General features: G+C 46.5%; 1 pseudogene; it reads left to right on the top strand.

The window, feature by feature from the left end:
• The first annotated feature begins 13055 nt into the window (after nucleotides 1-13055).
• Nucleotides 13056-21420, top strand: LOC148144323 (uncharacterized; annotated as a pseudogene).

Here is a 21420-nt window from a genome sequence, read left to right as displayed (position 1 = left end):
TGAATCCCTGCGGCAAGACCGTCCATCTTAACTGTCGCTTTCGTCCTGAGAAGGGATTCTCCCATTCAAAGGCAAAAAGGTTCCGACTTTCTTCGTCAAGGGGGCAACTCCAGAAAGCATCCTTCAGATCTATTACGCTGAACCATTCATGTTCGGGGGGAATTTTACTCATTAACGTGTAGGGATTAGGTACCACCGGGTATCTAGCCTGGACTACTTCATTCAACCCCCGCAAGTCTTGCACCAGCCTATATGTCCCGTCCGGCTTCCTCACAGGGAGTATTGGAGTATTGAAAGGGGACATGCATTCCTCCAGTAGTCCATCTGTGATTAATCTTTCTATCACAGGTTGTAACCCCTCCCGTCCTTCCATAGCAATCGGGTATTGTTTCCTTCTTACCGGGCCTCTTCCTGGTAACATGGTGATTTGGAGAGGTTTGATGTTTAGACCCCTTCTGTTCCCCTCTCGGTACCATACTTCCGGGTCTATTTGTTGATCATCTTCTTCGGTGAGGGCGAACAACCTTACCACCATTTCCCCGTTATTTGGTACCGTTCCGATCCCTAGTTTGACCTGCAAGTCTCTTCCTAACAAATTAAACCCCGCCGATGGCAGTAGAAGGAGGTCTCGTTTAGTAGTTCTGTTTTCATACCCAATTTCCACGTCCTCCACCACTGGGACTTGTAATTTCTGTCCTCCAATTCCAGATATCCCCATAACTTTTCCTCCTGCTCGGGTGCCGGGGGGTATTTGGATTATACTTGATCTTTCGGCTCCCGAGTCCACCATAAATGTGATCTCCGATCCTTGGGGCCCTACTTTCAAGTTTACCAGGGGTTCCTGTCGATAGTCCTTTTGCCCCAAGGGTAGGAACCCCCGACCTCCCTAATCTTCCTCCATCAGGGCGTACGACCTCACCTCCTGCTTGTAGCGGGAGCACTCCCGTTTAAAATGTCCCTCTTCATTACAATAGTAACATCTGAGTGTCCTCTTCGTTTCCCTGTCGCGGTCTCGCGTTCCTCCACTCTTCCTTTGTTCCGGCCATGGTTCTCTTTTCCTCTGCTCTTGCCACGACTCTCCCCTTTCCTGTTTCTGCCACGGCTCTCCCTTTTCCTTTCTTCCAGCTGTCATTTGTTGCACCGTTTGCATCATTATCTTTGTCGCCTTCTTTTGCTTCTCATCGTCCCTTCTCACAAACACCTTTTGCGCCTCCCGTAGTAGTTCACTTAAAGATTTACTATCCCAATCATCCATTTTCTCTAACTTCTTTCGTATGTCCGGCCAGGCTTTTGATACAAACTCTACCCGTATGAGTTGTTGCCCCACGTCCGTCTCAGGGTCCACCCCAGCAAACTGCTGCAAATTCTTCCTAATCCTGTCTAGGAAGTCCGTAGGGGTTTCCTCCGGGTTTTGATGATTACCAAAGGCCTTGGTAAAATTGTGCCCCTTCGGGGCTGCGTGTCTTATTCCTTTTATCCAATATTCCCGCATGTCTCTCATGTTGCGCCGTCCTCCCTCCGTGTTCTTATCCCACTCGGGGTCGGTGAGGGGAAACTTCTGCTCCCCTCCTTCTCCCCCCTCTCTCTCCCAGACCAAGAGCGCAGCTTGTCGTATCATCTGACGCTCCTGGCTAGAGAACAATGTTTTCATGATGGAACACATCTCTTCTCACGTGTAAGTATTCGGACCCAGGAACTGATCCAATTGTTCAGCAAGTCCCATGGGGTCCTCTAGTAGACCCTTCATCTCCCTCCTGAAATTCCGTACTTCAGTACTCGTCAAGGGAACGTTCACATATCCCGTCCTTCCCTCCTCGCCCCCCATGGGCACTTCCCGGAGTGGATTCATTCTTGCAATCGAGACAGGGTTTTGTCTGTGACCCTTTTCAGCTTGAGATCTGGTCTGTACCCATGAGGTAGTTTGTGATTCCTCCCCATTTTCTTCCCCTTCCCCTGAATCGTCGTCACCCGAAGGAACATTCTGTGGGGCAGACGGGGTCACGTAGGGCGGCGGTAAGTGATCTAAAGGGTCCCATTCTTTCTGCCCTTTCGAGTCTTTATTAGTTACCTGCATTTGGCAAGATATCGTAACCGGCAGCCAACAAAGGGCATAATCACTTTCTTCCAGATTAACATCAGGTTTTGAATTGACATATAAAATGAGGGCTTGCCGGACCCAGTCTTCGTCAGTACCGAATCTAGGCCACCACACTGAGTCGCCCTGAATAGGTTTCTGGGACCACTTTTGACAGTATTTTACCATCTTCCTTTTAGATTTTCCCTTTCTTCCACCCTGATCCTAATTATTTAGCATTCTCCCTAACGGACTATCGTCAGGTACCCCGGGGTATGTGTCATTGTCCCTGTTTAAGCCTACCTTTCCCTTAATCACCTTAGATCCCTTATTTCCCATTTCCGAGGACTTCGTATTTTTCCCGTGATAATCTATCACAATGTAGCCAATTCCCGGACCTTCAGTCCCGTGATCGCCCAGGTTCCTTTGCAGGCACCCCCGGTCTTTGGATTCCTGTGTCCTACGTCTCTGTGACACAAATCACAGGCACCCCGTAGGTACACGTTCCTCCTCAAACACGGTCTCTGCAAAATCCCTCACAGGCGAGCCCCGGTCTCTAGATTCCTGAGTCCCACATCTCTGTAGAAAAAAATCCACAGGCACCCCGTAGGTCCCCAGTCCTCCGGAAACACGGTCCCCGCAAGTTTTTTCTTACCTGGGTTCGGTGCACCGAAATTACTGGATCGTTAACCGTCCCCACTGCCTCGGGTACACCCCTCCTTTGTTTTCCTGAGCCTCCCGGATATCACTCGCTCAAACCGCGCGGGGCGACAAGCAAGGAATCAGGGACTGCTGAACTCAGCAGGGTGCACCTTCTCCGATATCCTTCCTCAAATCCCCTCGCGGCCGGAGTGTTGATCCCGGATGACGAGCCCCCAAGTTGTTAGAAACGAAAATCGCTTCTCAATAATCGCTCTAGACAAATTCAGGAAAACAAAGTTTTATTAACAAGTCAAGTCTGCAGAGTCGGGCACCCTTAAAGAAAAGGCGCGCTGAGGCTTACAAAGTCTCCCATTATATACAGCACAAGTCCCTCCTCTCTTTGGCTCCAACAAGCCATGAGGTTCACATTCTTAAAAACATCATTATTTTTATCACAAAGTCTGCAACAAATGTTTTCAGAGTCTCTAAAGTTGTTGTTTTTCTCACCCTGTAGTCTTATCAGTCAAAGACTTATTCTTCTCTGTCTGTGCTAGCAGTCTTATCAGTCAAGGACTCATCCTTCCCTGTCTGTGTTAGTGGCTTCATCAATCAAGAGCCTGCTTGTTTTTACTATCGCTCACAAATTGTCAGCATTCTGCACAATTTAAACTATTCTACTTTTGAGTATATAAAATGGTTGTTAGAAAAGAAACAAAGGTTTTGTCTTTTATTATAGATCAGTCTGTGGTCCAGGCACATCTTAAAGTTTAAACCGAAATTACCTCTCACAGTATCCCAATCTTGAATCAGATTGGTTCTATTAACCAAAGTAGGAATTTATAAAATATTACATGCAGTTTGTGTGCTTTTTGAGCAAAATTGAATATATCTGCAAATATAATTCTGCAAATGCAAATTCACCCCATAGACTCATGTGTGAATGTGTGTGCGCGCATGCGAGTTTGTGCATATATGCTAATGAAGTGTGTGTGAGAGATGGAGTATAAGCCTGTGATATGGTTTGAGTGTTAGGCTGTGTGTGTGTCTGAGCCAGTGACAAAGGCAAGGGGTTGCATTTTGCTAAAACAAGGAAGGGCAGGACTTGTACAGTTAATGGTAGGGCCCTGCATCGTGTTCTAGAACATATTCATGGGGGGAGGCGGGGCAACGTGGAGTGGTTCTGGTACATAAAGTTAAAAATCTCTCAACGACACGTTATCGTCTAACTGGTTTATCAGGAAGCACAAGCTTTCGGAGCGCTGCTCCTTCATGGGGTGTTTGTGGAGCAGGAGCATAAGACACAACCACCTGATGAAGGAGCAGTGCTCCAAAAGCTAATGCTTGCAAATGAGCCTGTTGGAGTATCACCTGGTGTGGTGTGAATTTTAACTTCGTACACCCCAGTCCAACACCGGCATCTCCAAACCGGGGACATAGTTCTTTGAAAGTTGCATCATTGGTAGACAGGATTGTGAAAGAGGCGTTTAGCACACTTTCCTTCATTGTTCACACCGTTCAGTGCAGGAGTTGGGACATCACGTTGTGGTTGTACAGGATATTGGTGAGACCACGTGGAGAGGACTGAGGACACTTCTGGTCGCCCTATCGACGACCACAAGTTGATGGGTGACCTTATTTCGATTTATAAAGTCTTGGGGCGTATAGGAAAGGTAAATATCACAGGGGGAAAAAATTATGCATCCCCCCTTTTTCACTTCTCTTGGCATTTGGACACTTAAATTCTGTCAGTAACAGCCTCATCACCAGAGAGCATACTGCACGTGCTCGCCGGCGTCAGGATGAACTTGCGCATGCTCCTCAGTGCACGCAAGGCACGCTTCGCGACTTTCTTTTGATGGGCCAATCAGGAGTACTGGAGGACCGGAAGGTGACTGGTCCACCTGCCAATCAGAGCCTTCCTATTGTCTGAATGCAGAAGCTGGAACACGAGTTTCGGAAGTTGCTGCTCTCTCTCTGAATGAAGATTGAGTTTGTTCCAGACTCCCTTCTTACTTCTGCTAATCTAATCGTTTTACCACATCTGCCTGTAGTGTGCAACCCCCCCCCCCCCCCCCCCCCTCCGATAGCTGGGTCTTATTACTTTTGCTGATGCAACACAGGGTCTAATTTGGTTACCTTGTTCATACTAACTCCCTATGTGCGTGACCATTGCTACTGTCATGTCAATACATCTGCTTCTACCAGTCGACCACCTCCCTTTTCAGTTAGTTATTTTTTGGAATATACCCTCATGATTCTGCCTTGCGATTTTTGCAGAAGCAAGATGCAGCTACTTGTAACTGCTTGTAAGCATATCTAGCTTAACATATTCCCCCCAGCACGGACGAGTTGGGGCGGAAGGTCTGTTTCTGTGCTGTAATACTGGAATTGTCTTCGATGAATGCAGAAGTGTGGTTGGACTTTCAGAGCAGCTTTCCAAGATGGTGTGCCCTTACTGGGAGCAAAAGAAGTTACAATGAAATCTTTCGTTTGTGAGACAGCAACTGAGTGAGTACATCTGAGAATTTGGTGGAAAGTGGCAATTCATTGCACTGTGGGGATGAAGCCGTACCCTAGCTAGTCATTTCTGCTGTTGGATGAGACCAGGCCTCAAGTTGAGGGGAGTAGATTTAGGACAGAAATGAGGAGGAACTGCTTTTCCCAGAGAGCAGTCAATCTATGGAATTCTCTGCCCAAGGAAGCAGTAGCGGCATCTTCATTAAGTATATTCAAAACACAGTTGGATGGGTACTTGCATGCTAGGGGAATTAAGGGTGGTTGGGACAATGCAGTGAGGAGGATCTCAGACGGTGGATATATCAGCCATGATCATAATGAATGGTGGAGCAAGTTAGATGGGCCAAATGGCCAACTCCTACTTCTTTTACTATGAAACTATAACCCTGTATTTCCCATGGCTAACCCACCTAACCTACACATCCCTGGATATTATGGGCAATTTAGCATGGCCAATCAGCAATGTAGTGATGTGAAAAATGAACATCAGAGAACGATAGAAAGGGACAAAGTGAGTAAATGTACCAGCAATCAAAACTGAATTCTGAAGATCACAAAACTTGAAACGAAAAACTATGTTTCTGAATGTGTGGTGCATTGTAACAAAATTGCACACATTGAAGAGAATAATTATGACCGGAGACTCCTTACAGAGGCATGGCTTCAGGATCCTGAATGTCGAGGTGATTGTCAAATGGGAAGCTTGGTGAAGGTAGAGGCTTGGTGCTGCTCATCAAAGCACTGATCACAGGAAGGTCTGGTGTCAGCTTGGATTCAGGTCCTGATTTCTCTGTCCTCTGATGTCCCTGTACCCACAGAGTAACATATTGGTCTGTTCTCTGCTCTGCTGGATTTCTGCTCAAGCTTTGACCCCACACCTTCTGGAACAATAAAACGTTCAATCAATCAAAACCAAGCCACAATCCCCCAGCCTGTCAACTATCCAGACACAGAGTGTAGTCCTAGCTGGGAATCAAACAAGAAAAACAGAACAAAATTAGAAATAAATAAATGCTCGTGCTTAATGTTTGTTCATGAGGAAGTAAACCAGAAATAGGGCTCTCCCACGATTCTTATAGTGCCCCTCTTGAGGTATTCTCTCATCCTAACATCTAACTATTCATACCCAACTATGATTTACAACAATATTTACACCAGCAGAATTAAAGCATCTGTTATCGAGTAGACATCGGGATATTCAGCACGAAATAGACTTTTCTCTATCTCATTCACACACATATACATGAATTTGTATTTACAGATACATTCTATTTTTCTCAAAAAATGCACAATATACAGGCAGTCAATCCATGTAATATTTTGTAAATTCCACTTTGGAAATAGAACCAGTCTGATTAGGATACAGACAGACCCTGACTTCACACCTTTAATGCATTGTCAGAGCTGAGATGTCACCTTTTCATATAAAACCTTGAGTTATTTAAAGAAGATATCTTTCAGGAAATTTCGGGATTTACAAATGAATGATACGAGCAGCCCATACTAAAAGATGAAAGACTTAACAATCCAGGGTTTTTCAATATATCATTTCAGTGCATTGTAATGTTTTTCCATCCATTCTGTGCCTTATGATTTTATTCTCCACAACCACCTGATGAAGGAGCCACGCTCCGAGTGCTCGTCATAGAGATGTACAGTATGGAAACAAACCCTTCGATCCAACCCGCTCATGCCGACCAGATATCCCAACCCAATCTAATCCCATCTGCCAGCACCCGGCCCATATCCCTCCAAACCCTTCCTATTCATATACCCATCCAAATGCCTCTTAAATGTTGCAATTGTACCCACCTCCACCACTTCCTCTGGCAGCTCATTCCATACTCGCATACCCCTCTGCATGAAAAGTTGTCCCTTAGGCCCCTTTTAAATCTTTCCTTTCTCACCTTAAATCTATGCCTTCTAGTTTTTGACTCCCCCACCCTGGGGGGAAAAGACCTAGGCTATTTGCCCTATCTATGCCCCTCATGATTTTATAAACCTCTCTAAGGTCACCCCTCAGGCTCTGATGCTCCAGGGTAAAATAAATGCCCCAACCCCCCTCTCAGTCTGTATAACTGGTTAAAGCTCCTTCCCATAGTTAGCTCACTGGGACACACACACTCATTCTGTGTAACCAGTTAAAGCTCAGTTCACTGGCTGCTTCTGAGTGCTTCTCTGCTCACACTGATGTCCAGTACCTTTTGAAGCAGGTCGAATGGATTTCTCTTTCCAGACTCAACCCCTCCCCCCCCCCCCCCCCCCCCCCAATGATATTGAGTGACCCTGTCAGATCTTGTTATGGAATTTCTTCCAAGATTTCTGTCTGCAGATCCTCCCCTTCTGATACCCTGTTAGCAAAGTTGAAACAAGTCATCACTGTCTGTACCGAATAGAAATTCTGATCATATTGTATGTGTCTGTGTGTTTAAAGTATCAACCCAGGAACATACACACGGTATTATTGATTTAAAATACACAGGAGTTGTGAGGAGGGAGGTGTCAGGACCTGGCACACTCTGAACCCTAACAGGGTGTTCCAAGTGGTAGTGAAAATATTTCAAAATGAAGTGGATGGCCATAAAGCTGTACAGCACAGAAACAGTCCATCTCATCCATGCTCACGAGATATCTGAAATTAATCTATCCTATTTACCAGCACTTGGCCCATATTCCTCGAAATCCTACCTATTCACATACTCATCCAGCTGCCTTTTAAAAATTGTATTTGTGCCAACCTCCACCACTTCCTCCAGCAGCTCATTGCACACACGCACCACCCTCTGTGTGAAAAAGTACAAATCTATGCCTTCCTCATTCCCCGTTTTACCTGTACTGATACCTTCGGGGATCTCTGAACTTGGACAGAGCCTTGTTCCTCAGCACTTGGTAGGGATCTACTATTTATTGCTTACTTCCTTCCCTTATTAAATTTCCCAAACTGCCTGGAGATTAAACTCCATAGTTCTGCCCCATTTACTAGCTGATAGATATCAGAATGTAGCCGGAGACTATCCCCCTCCCTATGAACAATACCACCTTTCCAGAATTTACTCCTGGACAGAGGAGGCAGTGCTTTCTCCAGCTGAGCAGTGTGTTTGTTAGCTTATCAGCATGTCCAACTATATTAATCAAAATACCTCACGCTAGCTACACAATAAACCAGTGATGTTAGTTCCCATTATCTCTTTAGTTGTGCCCTTATAGTTTTTCCTACATTCTACTTAATGTTATTCTAATGTCACGGTTAGAGATTTAGTGTCAGCTTTTGGAACAATGGTCTTGCATTCCAGACCCTACTTAACATTTTCCAAATGTCATGATTAGATATTTATTATCAATAGTCTCAAGCAGGCTGACTCTACTAATTATTAATTAGATATTTAATGTCATGTCCCAAATATTTATTGTCCCAATCCTGTCAATCATATTTAGTAGGTGAGGCTAACTTTACTGACTGTCATCTCATCTTACCATAGTGACCTTTCAGCCTCAACCTTACTCTGCTAATTAGTGTGAGAGCTTTCCACTATCCTTTGCAACAAATTGGCAGTGGTCTCCATGCTCTAACCCTTCCCATGCTTTCATGCTCTTTATTTTCCATACTATCTAAAAATAGACTCAGAGTTGTAGAGCACAGAAACAAACCGTTCAGTCCACGCTGACCAGATGTCCTAAATTAATCTAGTGACCCATTTGCCAGCATTTCACCCCTTACCCCTCTGAATCTTTCCTATCCATATCCACATTCAGATGCATTTTAAATAATGCAATTGTACCAGCCTCCACCACTTCCTCTGGCAGCTCATTCCATAAACATACCACCCTCTGTGCGAAAAGATTGCCCCTAAGGACCCTCAGAAATCTTTCCCCTCTCACCCTAAACCTGTGCCCTCCAGTTCTGATCTTGGCGCCTTGCCCCCACAACAAGAGGAGAAAGTGAGGTCTGCAGATGCTGGAGATCAAAGTTGAAACTTTATTGCTGGAACAGCACAGCAGGTCAGGCAGCATCCAGGGAACAGGAGATTCGACGTTTCGGGCACAGGCCGAAATTCCTGAAGAAGGGCTTGTGCCCGAAACGTCGAATCTCCTGTTCCCTGGATGCTGCCTGACCTGCTGTGCTGTTCCAGCAATAAAGTTTCAACCCACAACAAGAGGAAAAGACATACAAAAATTGAGCAGCCAGACAAAATGCAAAAGGAATAAAATATCGAGCCATAGGGAAAAAAATTGTGGCTCTATCTTTTTTCCCCCTATTGGCATTTGGACACTTACAATCTGTCAGTAACACCAACATCCCCGTAGAGCATACTGCGCATGTTTGCCGGTGTCAGCAACGCAGTGCGCATGCTGGTCGGTGTCAGCAACGCAGTGCGCATGCTGGTCAGTGTCAGCAAAACACTGAGCATGCTCATCGCTGTACGCACAAAAAGGCGCGAGACCGTCTTTTGATTGACCAATAGGCAGCATTGGAGGACTCCTGCCAATCAGAGCCAGCCCATTTTCTGAATGCGAAAGTTGGACGATAAGCTTCTCAAGCTGCGACCCCTGATCCTCTCTGTTTGAGTAAAGATTGAGCTTTACCCAGACTGCAAATTCCTTCCTGTGTCCCAGATATGTGAGTATGGCACTCTCTTATCTCGCCCCCTTTTCCATCTTTTTCATTCTGGGTTTCAATTGTTGACTTGCAGCAACTGAAAGGAAAGAGACTGAATCCGGGAGGGACAGACTCCGGAAACGTTGATCCAGGTCTGTGTCTCAATTGGCAAAATAGTTAGGCAGGAGGTATCAGATGGTGGAGAAGTCGACGTATCAGGTGTAAACCTTTTTCAGGGCTGGGGCTGGGTGCAGAAGCTGCAGATAAAAGGGGTGGTGGTGGTGAAGTGGGGATAGGTCGAGACAGTTATAGGGTACGACTTGGCTGGTCAATGGGAGGAATGAATCTGGTTGGTGGCAGGGAGGAGGACGGGGATGGGAATGGAGTCAGGGAATGGAGAGGGAGGTTTTTTTTAAAATTGGAAAACTCAACGTTGAGTCCTTTGGGCTGCAGGCTGCCCGGAAGATGAGGTGTTGTTCCTCCAATTTGCGGTTAGATTCGTTGTGGCAATGGAGGAGGCCAAAGATGGTCATTTCAGAAAGGGGGGTGGGAAGGGAAATTGGAATGGGTGGTTACTGAGAGGTCTGGTCCCCTCTGCAGACACAGCTGCGATGCTCGGCGAATCGTTCCCCAAGTTTGCACTCGCTCTCCGATATAGAGAAGACCACAATTGGTAAACACATGGCAAATGCAGTACCACAATATGAAGTTATAGCCTTGGCTGTGGGAAAAAAAACGCAGAAAGGAGGTACATTGTTTAAATGGAGATGTATTTATTTGAATGTGGAGAAAGTGAGAACTGCAGATGCTGGAGATCAGAGTCAAAAAGTGTGGTACTGGAAGAGCACAGTAGGTTAGATAGCATCCGAGGAGCAGGAGAGTTGACGTTTTGGACACGAGCCCTTTATCAGGAATGATGTGTGGATGGACAAAGAGGCCTCAGCGTCCTTCTACACCAGTCACTGTCATTTGTCAGACAGGTGTAGCAAGCAATCAACAAGGCAAGTGTATATTGGCAAGAGGAATTGAGTTTAGAAATGGGGATGTCTTCCTGCAGTTAGGGGGTCATTGAATATATTCAAGGCTGAGTTCATCTGATTTTTGAACAACACAGCAGTGAATTTTGTGGGGGAAGGCAAGAGACTAGGACCCGTGGACACAGCCTTAGAATTAGAGGGGGTCATTTCAGAACAGAAATGCGGAGACATTTCTTCAGCCAGAGAATGGTGGGCCTGTGGAATTCATTGCCACAGAGTGCAGTGGAAGCCGGGACGCTAAATGTCTTCAAGGCCGAGATTGATAGATTCTTGTTGTCTAGAGGAATTAAGGGCTACGGGGAGAACGCTGGTAAGTGGAGCTGAAATGCGCATCAGCCATGATTGAATGGCGGAGTGGACTCGATGGGCCGAATGGCCTTACTTCCACTCCTATGTCTTATGGTCTTATAAAATGGTTTTAAGACCAGTTCCAGAGTCATACAGTACAGAAACAGACCCTTTAGTCCAACTAGTCATAGAGATGTACAGCATAGAAACAGACCCTTCGGTTCAACCCGTTCATGCCAAGCAGATATCCCAACCCAATCTAGTCCCACCTGCCAGCATTTGGCCCATATCCCTCCAAACCCTCCCTATTCATAATACCTGTCCAGATGTATTTTTAAATGTTGCAATTGTACTAGCCTCCACCATTTCCTCTGGCAGATCATTCCATACACGTAATACCCTCTGTGTGAAAAAGTTGCCCCTCAGATCTCTTTTGTATCTTTTCCCCTCACCCTAAACATATGCCCTCTAGTTCTGGACTCTTTTACCCTGACCCCCTTCCCCGGATAAGGCTTTGTCTATTTATCCTATCCATGCCCTTCATGATTTTATAGGTTACTCCTTAGCCTCCAACGCTCAGGGGAAACAGCCCTAGCCTCCCTATAGATCAAATCCTCCAACCCTGGCAACATCCTTGTAAATCTTTTCTGAACACTTTGAAGTTTCACAACATCTTCCCGATAGTAAGGAAACTAGAATTGCACACAATATTCCAAATGTGGCCAATGTCCTGTACGGCTACAACATAACTTCCCAAATCTTATACTCAGAGGATTGGGAAAGTTTTCAAAACCTGCAAAAGACAACTGGGAAAGAATGGAGGGACAAACCGAACCTTTGAGGGTCAGCTTGGAGGCATCAAGGTCTCAGGACAGGAGGTGGGGATGAACCCAGCTATGGGCCACATACCAGCAAATGGAACTAGATTGATTTAGGATATCTGGTCAGTACAGTCGTGTTGGACAGAAGGGTCTGTTTCTGTGCTATATATCTCTATGACTCTGGCTTTCCACTAACGTTTGCCACGTCAATAGGTTCACTTTCTCTCTAATGCCGGTGTTAATGCCTTGACGTCTCATTTTGCTCCCACCTTCCCGGGGACATTAACCATTTTGTGTCTGGTTGTTCCTCAAGAAGCTGCGTGGTTCACCCTGAATTGACACTTTCTTTTTGCTTCCCAAAATCAGACCTGTTCACTCTCAGCAGTATACCAGTGTCGTGAAAGATATTAACTTTTCAGGTGGAGGTATTCAAAATTCAGAGAGATGTCAGTCTTGATGTTTTTGCTTTTCCGCCCCTGAAAGATCCTGAATCAGCACCTTCAGGAGAATTAGTTAGAGCGGAGTGAGAACAGAGGGGGAGAGAGAGTGGGATGGTACTTTCAATTTTGTGGAATAACAAAAGAAAAGAATGTTCTGCAAAAAGTAGAATTGCTTGTTCAGAATTTCTACCCTGCACTGACGGTGATGAGCTTTGTAATCTATTCTGACAGAGTTTTTGAAGATTTGAAGAGGGAAGTTTCAAAATCAACAAATGAAGGGCTTATGCCCGAAACATTGACCCTCCTGCTCCTCGGATGCTGCCTGACTCCCCTGTGCTTTTCCAGCGACACGTTTTTCGACTGACTCTCCAGCATCTCCGGTCCTCATTTTGATATCAATGTCTGACAGTCACTCAATCCACTGGGGCCAGCAAACATTTTCGACCGTGATTTCTGTGAGAGGGATCAAAGCTTTTTGGTTCCTGTCTGAGTATGTTTTCAGCATCAGTGGGACTGGACGAGAGACCCCACTGTTGCAGCGTACTGTGCGTGGAGCCTGAAACAGTTATACGGCCTGGAAAGGGGATTTCACAGCAGGGAGGGGCTCTACACGTGTTGTGTGCAGCTGAAGCTTTGGCCATGGAGAAACCCGAGGAATCCCGCCCCGTGGAGAAACCGTGGAAGTGTAGCGACTGTGGGAAAGGCTTCCGTTTCCCGCCTGCCTTGGAGACTCATCGGTGCAGTCACACCGGGGAGAGGCCATTCCCCTGCACCGACTGCAGGAAGGCCTTCAGACATTCCTCCCACCTGCTGGCCCACCAGCAGGATCACACTGGGGAAAGGCCCTTCTGCTGCCCCAAGTGCGGGAAGGCCTTCGTGTTTTTCTCTGCCCTGTTGGCCCACTAGCGGTTCCACACAGGGGAGAGGCCATTCAGCTGCCCTGAGTGTGGGAAGGCCTTCAGGTATTCCACCACCCTGCTGAGCCACCAGCGGGTCCACACGGGGGAGAGGCCCTTCAGCTGCCCCGAGCGCGGGAAGGCCTTTACGCAGGCCACCACCCTGCTGACCCACCAGCAGGTCCACACGGGGGAGAGGCTATTCACCTGTTCTCAGTGCAGGAAGAGCTTCAAATGCTCCTCCAACCTGCGGAACCACCAGCGGGTCCACACGGGGGAGAGGCCATTCACCTGCTCTCAGTGCGGGAAAGGCTTCACCTACTCCTCCCACCTGCGGAAGCACCAGCGAGTTCACGTGCCATCGATTGGACTATCAACCCGGTTCCGGGGACTCCTGGGTTTGAATCCCACCACGACAAATGGCAGAATTGGTATTTGGTCAGAAATGTGGAGTTCGGAATCTAACGATGAGACCATTTTAGGGAGAGGGTGGTGCAGGGGAGAAAGCCCCCATCTGATTCACCATCTCCCTTGTTAGGGAAGGGAACCGCCATTGTGGGAAAGGATTCACTCAGTTGTTCCAGCTGCATTCTCTACCCGGTCTGGCCTACACGTGACTCCAGACCCACAGCAGTGTGGTTGACTCTACACTGCCCCTTCCTGACAAATGAGCGGGGAGAAACTTACTTGGAGACAGGGTATGGGTTGAAATTGCTGAGTGAGGCAATTCCTCCGGGTTACGGCTGTACTAAGGATCCAATTACAAATGGACAACTTGGTGCTGGCCAATAGTCAAGACAGTGTGGTGGGTGGTGGAGAGGAGAGGAGGGGAGGTGTGGTGTGGTGTGTGCACTTTGACCTTGAGCTGTTCAAAAAGCAACTACTTTTTCTCTGCCTTTTTGCTGGGGGATCTGAAGCTGTAACAAAGTTGGGTTGCAATAAAGGTTACCTGAACTTAACACCGGGCTCAGACTCTCATTGAAAGCTTTGAGCTCCAAGAGGTTTTTGTTTTAAAGCTGCTCATTTCTTTCCGCCTCCTGCACTAAGTTTAGAACATAGAACAATCCAGCGCAGAACAGGCCCTTCGGCCCTCGATGTTGCGCCGACCTGTGAACTATTCTCAGTTCATTCCCTGACACTATCCCAAAATCAACCATGCGCTTATCTAAGGATTGTTTAAATCTCCCTAATGTGGCTGAGTTGACTACCTTAGCAGGTAGGGCATTCCACGCCCTTACCACTCTCTGCATAAAGAACTTGCCTCTGACATCTGTCTTTAGTCTATCACCCCTCAATTTGTAGTTATGCCCTCTCGTCCAAGCTGACGTCACCATCCTTGGAAAAAGTCTTTCACTATCTACCATATCTAATCCTCTGATCATCTTGTATGTCCCTATCAAATCCCCCCTTAAGCCGCCTTCTTTCCAATGAGAAAAGACCCAAGTCTAACAGACTTTCCTCATAAGACCTTCCCTCCAGACCAGGCAACATCCTGGTAAATCTCCTCTGCACCTTTTCCAATGCTTCCACATCCTTTCTGTAATTGGGCGACCAGAACTTTACACAATATTCCAAGGGTGGCTGCACCAGCGTTTTGCATGGTTGCAGCATGATATTGCGGTTCCGGAACTCAGGCCCTCTCCCAATGAAACCTAACACACCGTATGCCTTCTTACCAGCACTATCCACCTGGGTTGCAACTTTCAGGGATTTATGCACATGGACTCCAAGATCCCTCTGCACATCCACACTACCAAGAATCTTTCCATTGACCAACTACTCTGCCATCCTGTTATTCTTCCCGAAGTGCATCACCTCACATTTAGCTTCATTGAACTCCATTTGCCACCTCTTAGCCCAATTCTGCAGTTTATCCAAGTCCCCTTGCAACCTGTAACATTCTTCCAAACTGTCCAGTACTCCACCGACTTTAGTGTCGTCTGCAAATTTACTAATCCACCCACCTATGCCTGCGTCTAATTCAGTTATAAAAATGACAAACAGCAGTGGTCTCAAAACATCCTTGTGGAACACCACTAGTAACCGGACTCCAGACTGAATATTTTCCATCAACCACCACTCGCTGCCTTCTTCCAGTTTCTAATCCAAGCTGCTAAATCACCCTCAATTCCATGCCTCTGCATTTTCTCCATCAGCCTACCATGTGGAACCTTATCGAAGGCTTTACTGAAATCCAAGTATACCACGTCAACTGTCCTACCCTCATCTACATGCTTGGTCACCTTCTCAAAAAACTCAATGAGGTTTATGAGACACGACCTGCCCTTGATGAAACCATGTTGACTTATCTGAAATTAAATTGTTGCTTGCGAGATGATTATAAATCTTATCTCTTATAATCCTTTCCAAAATCTTTCCTACAATCGAAGTAAGGCTCACTGGTCTATAATTACCTAGGTCATCTCTGCTGACCTTCTTGAATAAGGGCACAACATTTGCAATCCTCCTCAGGTATTAAACCCGTAGACAATGACGACTCAAATATCAATGCCAAAGGCTCTGCTATCTCCTCCTTAGCTTCCCAGAGAATCCTCTGATAAATCCCATCCAGCCCAGGGGACTAGTCCACTTTCACTCCTTCTCGAATTACACCTGTGTGTAACTAACCTCGATCCTTTCTAGTCTAATATCTCGTACCTCATTCTTTTCTTGAGTGAACACTGATGAGAAATGTTCATTTAGCACCTCTCTGATCTCTACAGTCTCCACACTCAACTTCCCACTTCTGTGTTTGACTGGCCCTATTCCTACCCTCATCATCCTTTTATTCCTCACATACCTTTCAAAAGCTTTAGGGTTCTCCTTTATTCTATTTGCTAAAGACTGCTCGTGTCTTCTCTTTGCTCTTCTTAACTCTCTTTCAATCCTTCCTCAGTGATCTGTAATTCTCCATCGCCTCATCTGTACCATCTTGCCTCATCGACACATAAGCCTCATGGAACAGCATCATAAGACACACAACTTATATCAAAAGATCAGTGTCATGCAACTGATAGAATATATTGAACAAACTTAGATAATCTTCATCTCTTAGAATGGGTGCGGGCTTTGGTTCATTAATATGTAACAATTTTCTTGAGATGACTTAAGGTTTTATAAAAAAAAAGACATCTCCGCTCAGACAATGCATTAAAGGTGTGAGATTTGAGTCTGTCAGTATTCCAATTTTGAATCAGACTGGTTCTGTTTCCAAAGTCGGAATTTGTAAAATATTACATGCATTGACTGCCTGCAGATTGTGTGCTTTTTGAACAAAATTGAATGTATCTGCAAATATAATTCTGCCAATACAATTTCACCCCAAAGAATAGTGTGTGTGCGTGCATGAGAGAGTGAGTGTGCGCAGAAGTGTGTGTGTACATGCTTGGGAAAGTGAGAGTGTGAGAGAGTGTTGAGGGGTGTGTGCGTGTCTGTCTGAGAGATAGAGTATGTGTTTGAGAGAGAGGCTTAATAAAAGTAAGGGGTTGCATTTTTGCTAAAACAAGGACTTGTACAGATTATGGTCGGACCATGAGTCGTGTTATAGAACAGACAGACATGGGGGGGGGGGGGGGGGGACGGATGTGGGTGGTGTTCAGGTACATAGTTTCTTGGAAATTGCATCACTTGGAAGTTGGAAGTTGCTCGACAGGGTGGTTCAGGTGGCATTTCGCAACATTGCCTTCATTATTCACACCATTGAGTATAGGGGATGGGACATCATGTTGAGGTTGTACAGGATGTTGGTGAGGCCACTTTCAGGGTACTGAGTACAGTTCTGGTGGCCCTGTAATAGGAAGAATACTATTAGAGAGGGTTTAATAAAGATTTCCTAGGATGTTGTAAGGACTGGAGGGTTTGAGTTATAAGGAGAGGCTGGGACTTTATTCACTGCAGCACAGGGAGTTGGGGGTGACCTGATTGAGATTGATAAAATCATGAGGAGTGGAGGTAAGGTGAATAGCAAATGGCTCTTCCTTAGCGTAGGGGAACTCAAAACTAGGGGGCTTTTTTTTAATGTGAGGAGACAAATTTAAAAGGAACCGGAGGGGCAAAAGTTTGAAAGAGGGTGATTTGCATGTGGAATGACCTTGCTGAGGATATGGTAGATACAGGGACAGTTACAACATTGAAACAGCATTCGGATGGGTAGATGAATAGAAAGGTTTAGAGGGAAATGGGCCAAATGCAGAGCTTTTCTAAGAAAAATGTCAGTCTGACTCAACATTGGGACACAGACAGAATTCACACCTATTGTCTCTACTTATAAATCGGGCAACGTCTCTTTGAAATGTAGATTCATTTAGATATAACTGCGTCACTTTACATATTAAGATATCCCTTTGAATGTGCCCACACCGCTTTGAAATGTAATCTTGTCCATTTAAACCTCTTTATTTCCAGAAGTAGCCCGTTAAAATGTCCACGTCCCTTTAAAATGCAGATTTCCCCCTTTAGATATGACGCCGTTCCGTTAGATGTCGGAATATCTGTTTAAATTGAGCCGTGAGCTTTCCCAATGTAGACAGAGCTCCTGGAAACGTGGCAGTGTCCCCCCTGCAGCTGCAGAGCGAGACAGGAGAGTTTGTTTTTGTGAATGAGCAGTTGTAGCGCGAGGTGGCTGTTGCTTGGTGACGGAGTGGTGGTGGATTTCTACTGGTCGTGGGGCGGCCCCTGTGTCAACTATGGGGCCACCTGGAAGGTACTGGGCCCGGGAGGTGAAAGGTGAGGCAGGTTGTGGGGGTGGGGACGGAGGGGAAGGAATGTGGGGCCTGTCCTGTCATAGTGACATTTTACACTCACTTTCCATCTGCTTTTACTGGCGCTTGTGCTGTTTGCCCCTCACTGTTTGTTTAATCCTTGTGCTGTTTACCCCTCACTGTGTGTTTAATCCTTGTGCTGTTTCCCCCTCACTGTTTGTTTATTCCTTGTGCTGTTTGCCATCACTGTTTGTTTAATCCTTGTGCTGTTTGCCCCTCACTGTTTGTTTAATCCTTGTGCTGTTTGCCCCTCACTGTTTGTTTAATCCTTGTGCTGTTTGCCCCTCGCTGTTTGTTTAATCCTTGTGCTGTTTCCCCTCACTGTTTGTTTGGTTTAATCCTTGTGCTGTTTGCCCTTTACTGTTACTTGTGCAATTGCTGAGGGTAGTGTGTAAATACTAGTGAAGGAGATTATGCACCAGCATGTATATGTTCCTCAGTCATTGAAGGGGCAGGACCTGTTGAGAATGGTTAGTAAAGCATGTGGTGCACTAAGCCTTGTTAACATGGATATAGTTTGTTATTTGGAGAAGTAGACTTTATTATTTAGAGTCACAGAGATGTACAGCATGGAAACAGACCCATTTGGTCCAACCTGTCCATGCCAACCAGATATCCTAAATTAATCTAGTTCCATTTGCCAGCACTTTGCTCATATCCCTCTAATCCCTTCCTATTCATATACCCATCTAGATGTGTTTTAAATGCTGTAATTATACCGGCTTCCACTACTTCCTCCGGCAGTTCATTCCATACATGCACCACCCTCTGCATGGAAAAGTTGCCCCTCAGGTACCTTTAATATCTTTCTGCTCTCACCCTAAACCTAAACCTATGCCCTCTAGTTGTGAACCTCACCCCTACACTGACGAAAAGACATTTTAAAAAAAAGTTGAGCAGCCAGAGAAAATGCAATAGCTATAAGAGCCACATGGGGAAAAAGAACTGTGGCTCTATCCTTTAGTTCTGCTCTTGGCATTTGAACACTTAAAATCTGTCAATAACACCAGCATCGTCACAGCATATTGTGTCTGTTCCGCGCACCTGCTCGCTGGTGTCACCAACACATTGTCCATGCTCCTTGCTGTTGGCAGAAAAGGTGACATCGCTTATCTCTGTTCCTAAAGGTCTTCCTTTTATTTTTAAAGCTGTGTCCTCTGGTCCTAGTCTCTCCTACCAATGGAAGCATCTTCCCAATGTCATTGCATTGTGGGGATGAAGCCCTACCCTGTCCGGTAATTTCTGCTGGTGTGAGAGACTAGGCCTTAAATTTAGAGGGAGGAGCTTTCAGACAGATGAGGAGGAAGTGCTTTTCCCAGAGGGTTGTCTAGATTAGAGTGGTGCTGGAAAAGCACAGCAAGTCAGACAGCATCCGAGGAGCAGGAAAATCGATGTTTTGGGCAAACTGCCTTTGTATGTGAGTTTGTGTATAAGACTGTGCATCAGTGAGTGTGTATTTACATGTGTGCATGCTTGATAAAGTGTGATTGTGATGGAGAATGAGCCTGCGAGAGGGTGAGTGTGTTGAGAGGGTGGTGTATGTGTATGTCTGAGAGAGAGCGTGTGTATGAGAGAGGTATGGATATAAGTGAGGGGTTGCATTTTACTAAAATAAAGGAGGGCAAGACTTGTACAGGTAATGTTAGGGCCTGGGTCGTGTTGTAGAACAGAGACCCGGGGGTGTTCGGGTTCATTGTTCTTGAAAGTTCCATCATTGGTAGACGGGGGTGAAGAAGGTGTTCCGCACACTTGCCTTCATTGTTCACATAGGTCAAACATACCTCTTGCAAAAATGCCATCCCTTATTCCCAATTCCTCCGCCTCCGCCGTATCTGCTCCCAGGAGGACCAGTTCCACCACAGAACACACCAGATGGCCTCCTTCTTTAGAGACCGCAATTTCCCTTCCCACGTGGTTAAAGATGCCCTCCAACGCATCTCATCCACATCCTGCGCCTCCGCCCCCACCCCTCCAACCGTAACAAGGACAGAACGCCCCTGGTGCTCACCTTCCACCCTACCAACCTTTGCATAAACCAAATTATCCGCCGACATTTCCGCCACCTCCAAAAAGACCCCACCACCAGCGATATATTTCCCTCCCCACCCCTTTCGGCCTTCCGCAAAGATCGTTCCCTCCGTGACTACCTGGTCAGGTCCACGCGCCCCCTACAACCCACCCTCCTATCCTGGCACCTTCTCCTGCCACCACAGGAACTGCAAAACCTGTGCCCACACCACCTCCCTCACCTCCATTCAAGGCCCTAAAGGAGCCTTCCACATCCATCAAAGTTTTACCTGCACATCCCCTAATATCATTTATTGTATCCATTGCTCCCGATGCAGTCTCCTCTACATTAGGGAGACTGGACACCTCCTAGCAGAGTGCTTTAGGGAACATCTCCGGGACACCCGTACCAATCAACCTCACCGCTCCGTGGCCCAACATTTCAACTCCCCCTCCCACTCTGCCGAGGACATGGAGGTCCTGGGCCTCTTTCACCGCCGCTCCCTCACCACCAGACGCCTGGAGGAAGAATGCCTCATCTTCTGCCTCGGAACACTTCAACCCCAGGGCATCAATGTGGACTTCAACAGTTTCCTCATTTCCCCTTCCCCCACTTCACCCGAGTTCCAAACTTCCAGCTCAGCACTGTCTCCATGACTTGTCCTACCTGCCTATCTTCTTTTCCACCTATCCACTCCACCCTGCCCCTGCCCCCGACCTATCAGCTTCACCCCCTCCCCCACTCACCTATTGTACTCTATGCTACTTTCTCCCCACACCCAATCTCCTCTAGCTTATCTCTCCATGCTTCAGGCTCTCTGCCTTTATTCCTGATGAAGAGCTTTTGCCCAAAACGTCGATTTTACTGCTCCGCGGATGCTGGCTGAACTGCTGTGCTCTTCCAGCACCACTAATCCAGAATTCATTGTTCACATGCTGAGTACAGGAGTTGGGACATTATGTTGGAGATGCACACAGAAAGTACTTTACTCAGAGGGTGATAGATGTCTGGAATGCATTGCCAACAGAAGTAGAGGCAGGGACGGTAGATTCATTTAAGGTGCATCTGGGCGGGGGAGATCCAAGATGGCGGTGACCCAGCAAGTCTGAGTCTGTAGTGCTCTGCCCAAGACTCAGGCTAAGTAGGCTGCCTGCCTCCACCACACCTTCCAAATCATTTAAATAGCTTTTATTTAAATACAGCTAGTTATTTTGCACCAAACTTGAGCAATTTAGTGCCCCATTAAAATGACTAAAGGAAAGAATGCCCGCAGCTCGCAGCACATAGGAACCCCACCCCAGCTGCAGAGGAGGCGTCTGCAGCTGCCCCCGGGGACTTAA

The sequence above is a fragment of the Chiloscyllium plagiosum genome, unplaced genomic scaffold (assembly GCF_037043375.1).
Source record: "Chiloscyllium plagiosum isolate Xiang-an unplaced genomic scaffold, Cpla_swu_hap1 HiC_scaffold_27, whole genome shotgun sequence".
Classification (NCBI taxonomy): Eukaryota; Metazoa; Chordata; class Chondrichthyes; order Orectolobiformes; family Hemiscylliidae; genus Chiloscyllium; species Chiloscyllium plagiosum.
The sequence above is the reverse complement of the archived record's forward strand: the minus strand, read 5'-3'. Positions and strand labels throughout refer to the sequence as shown.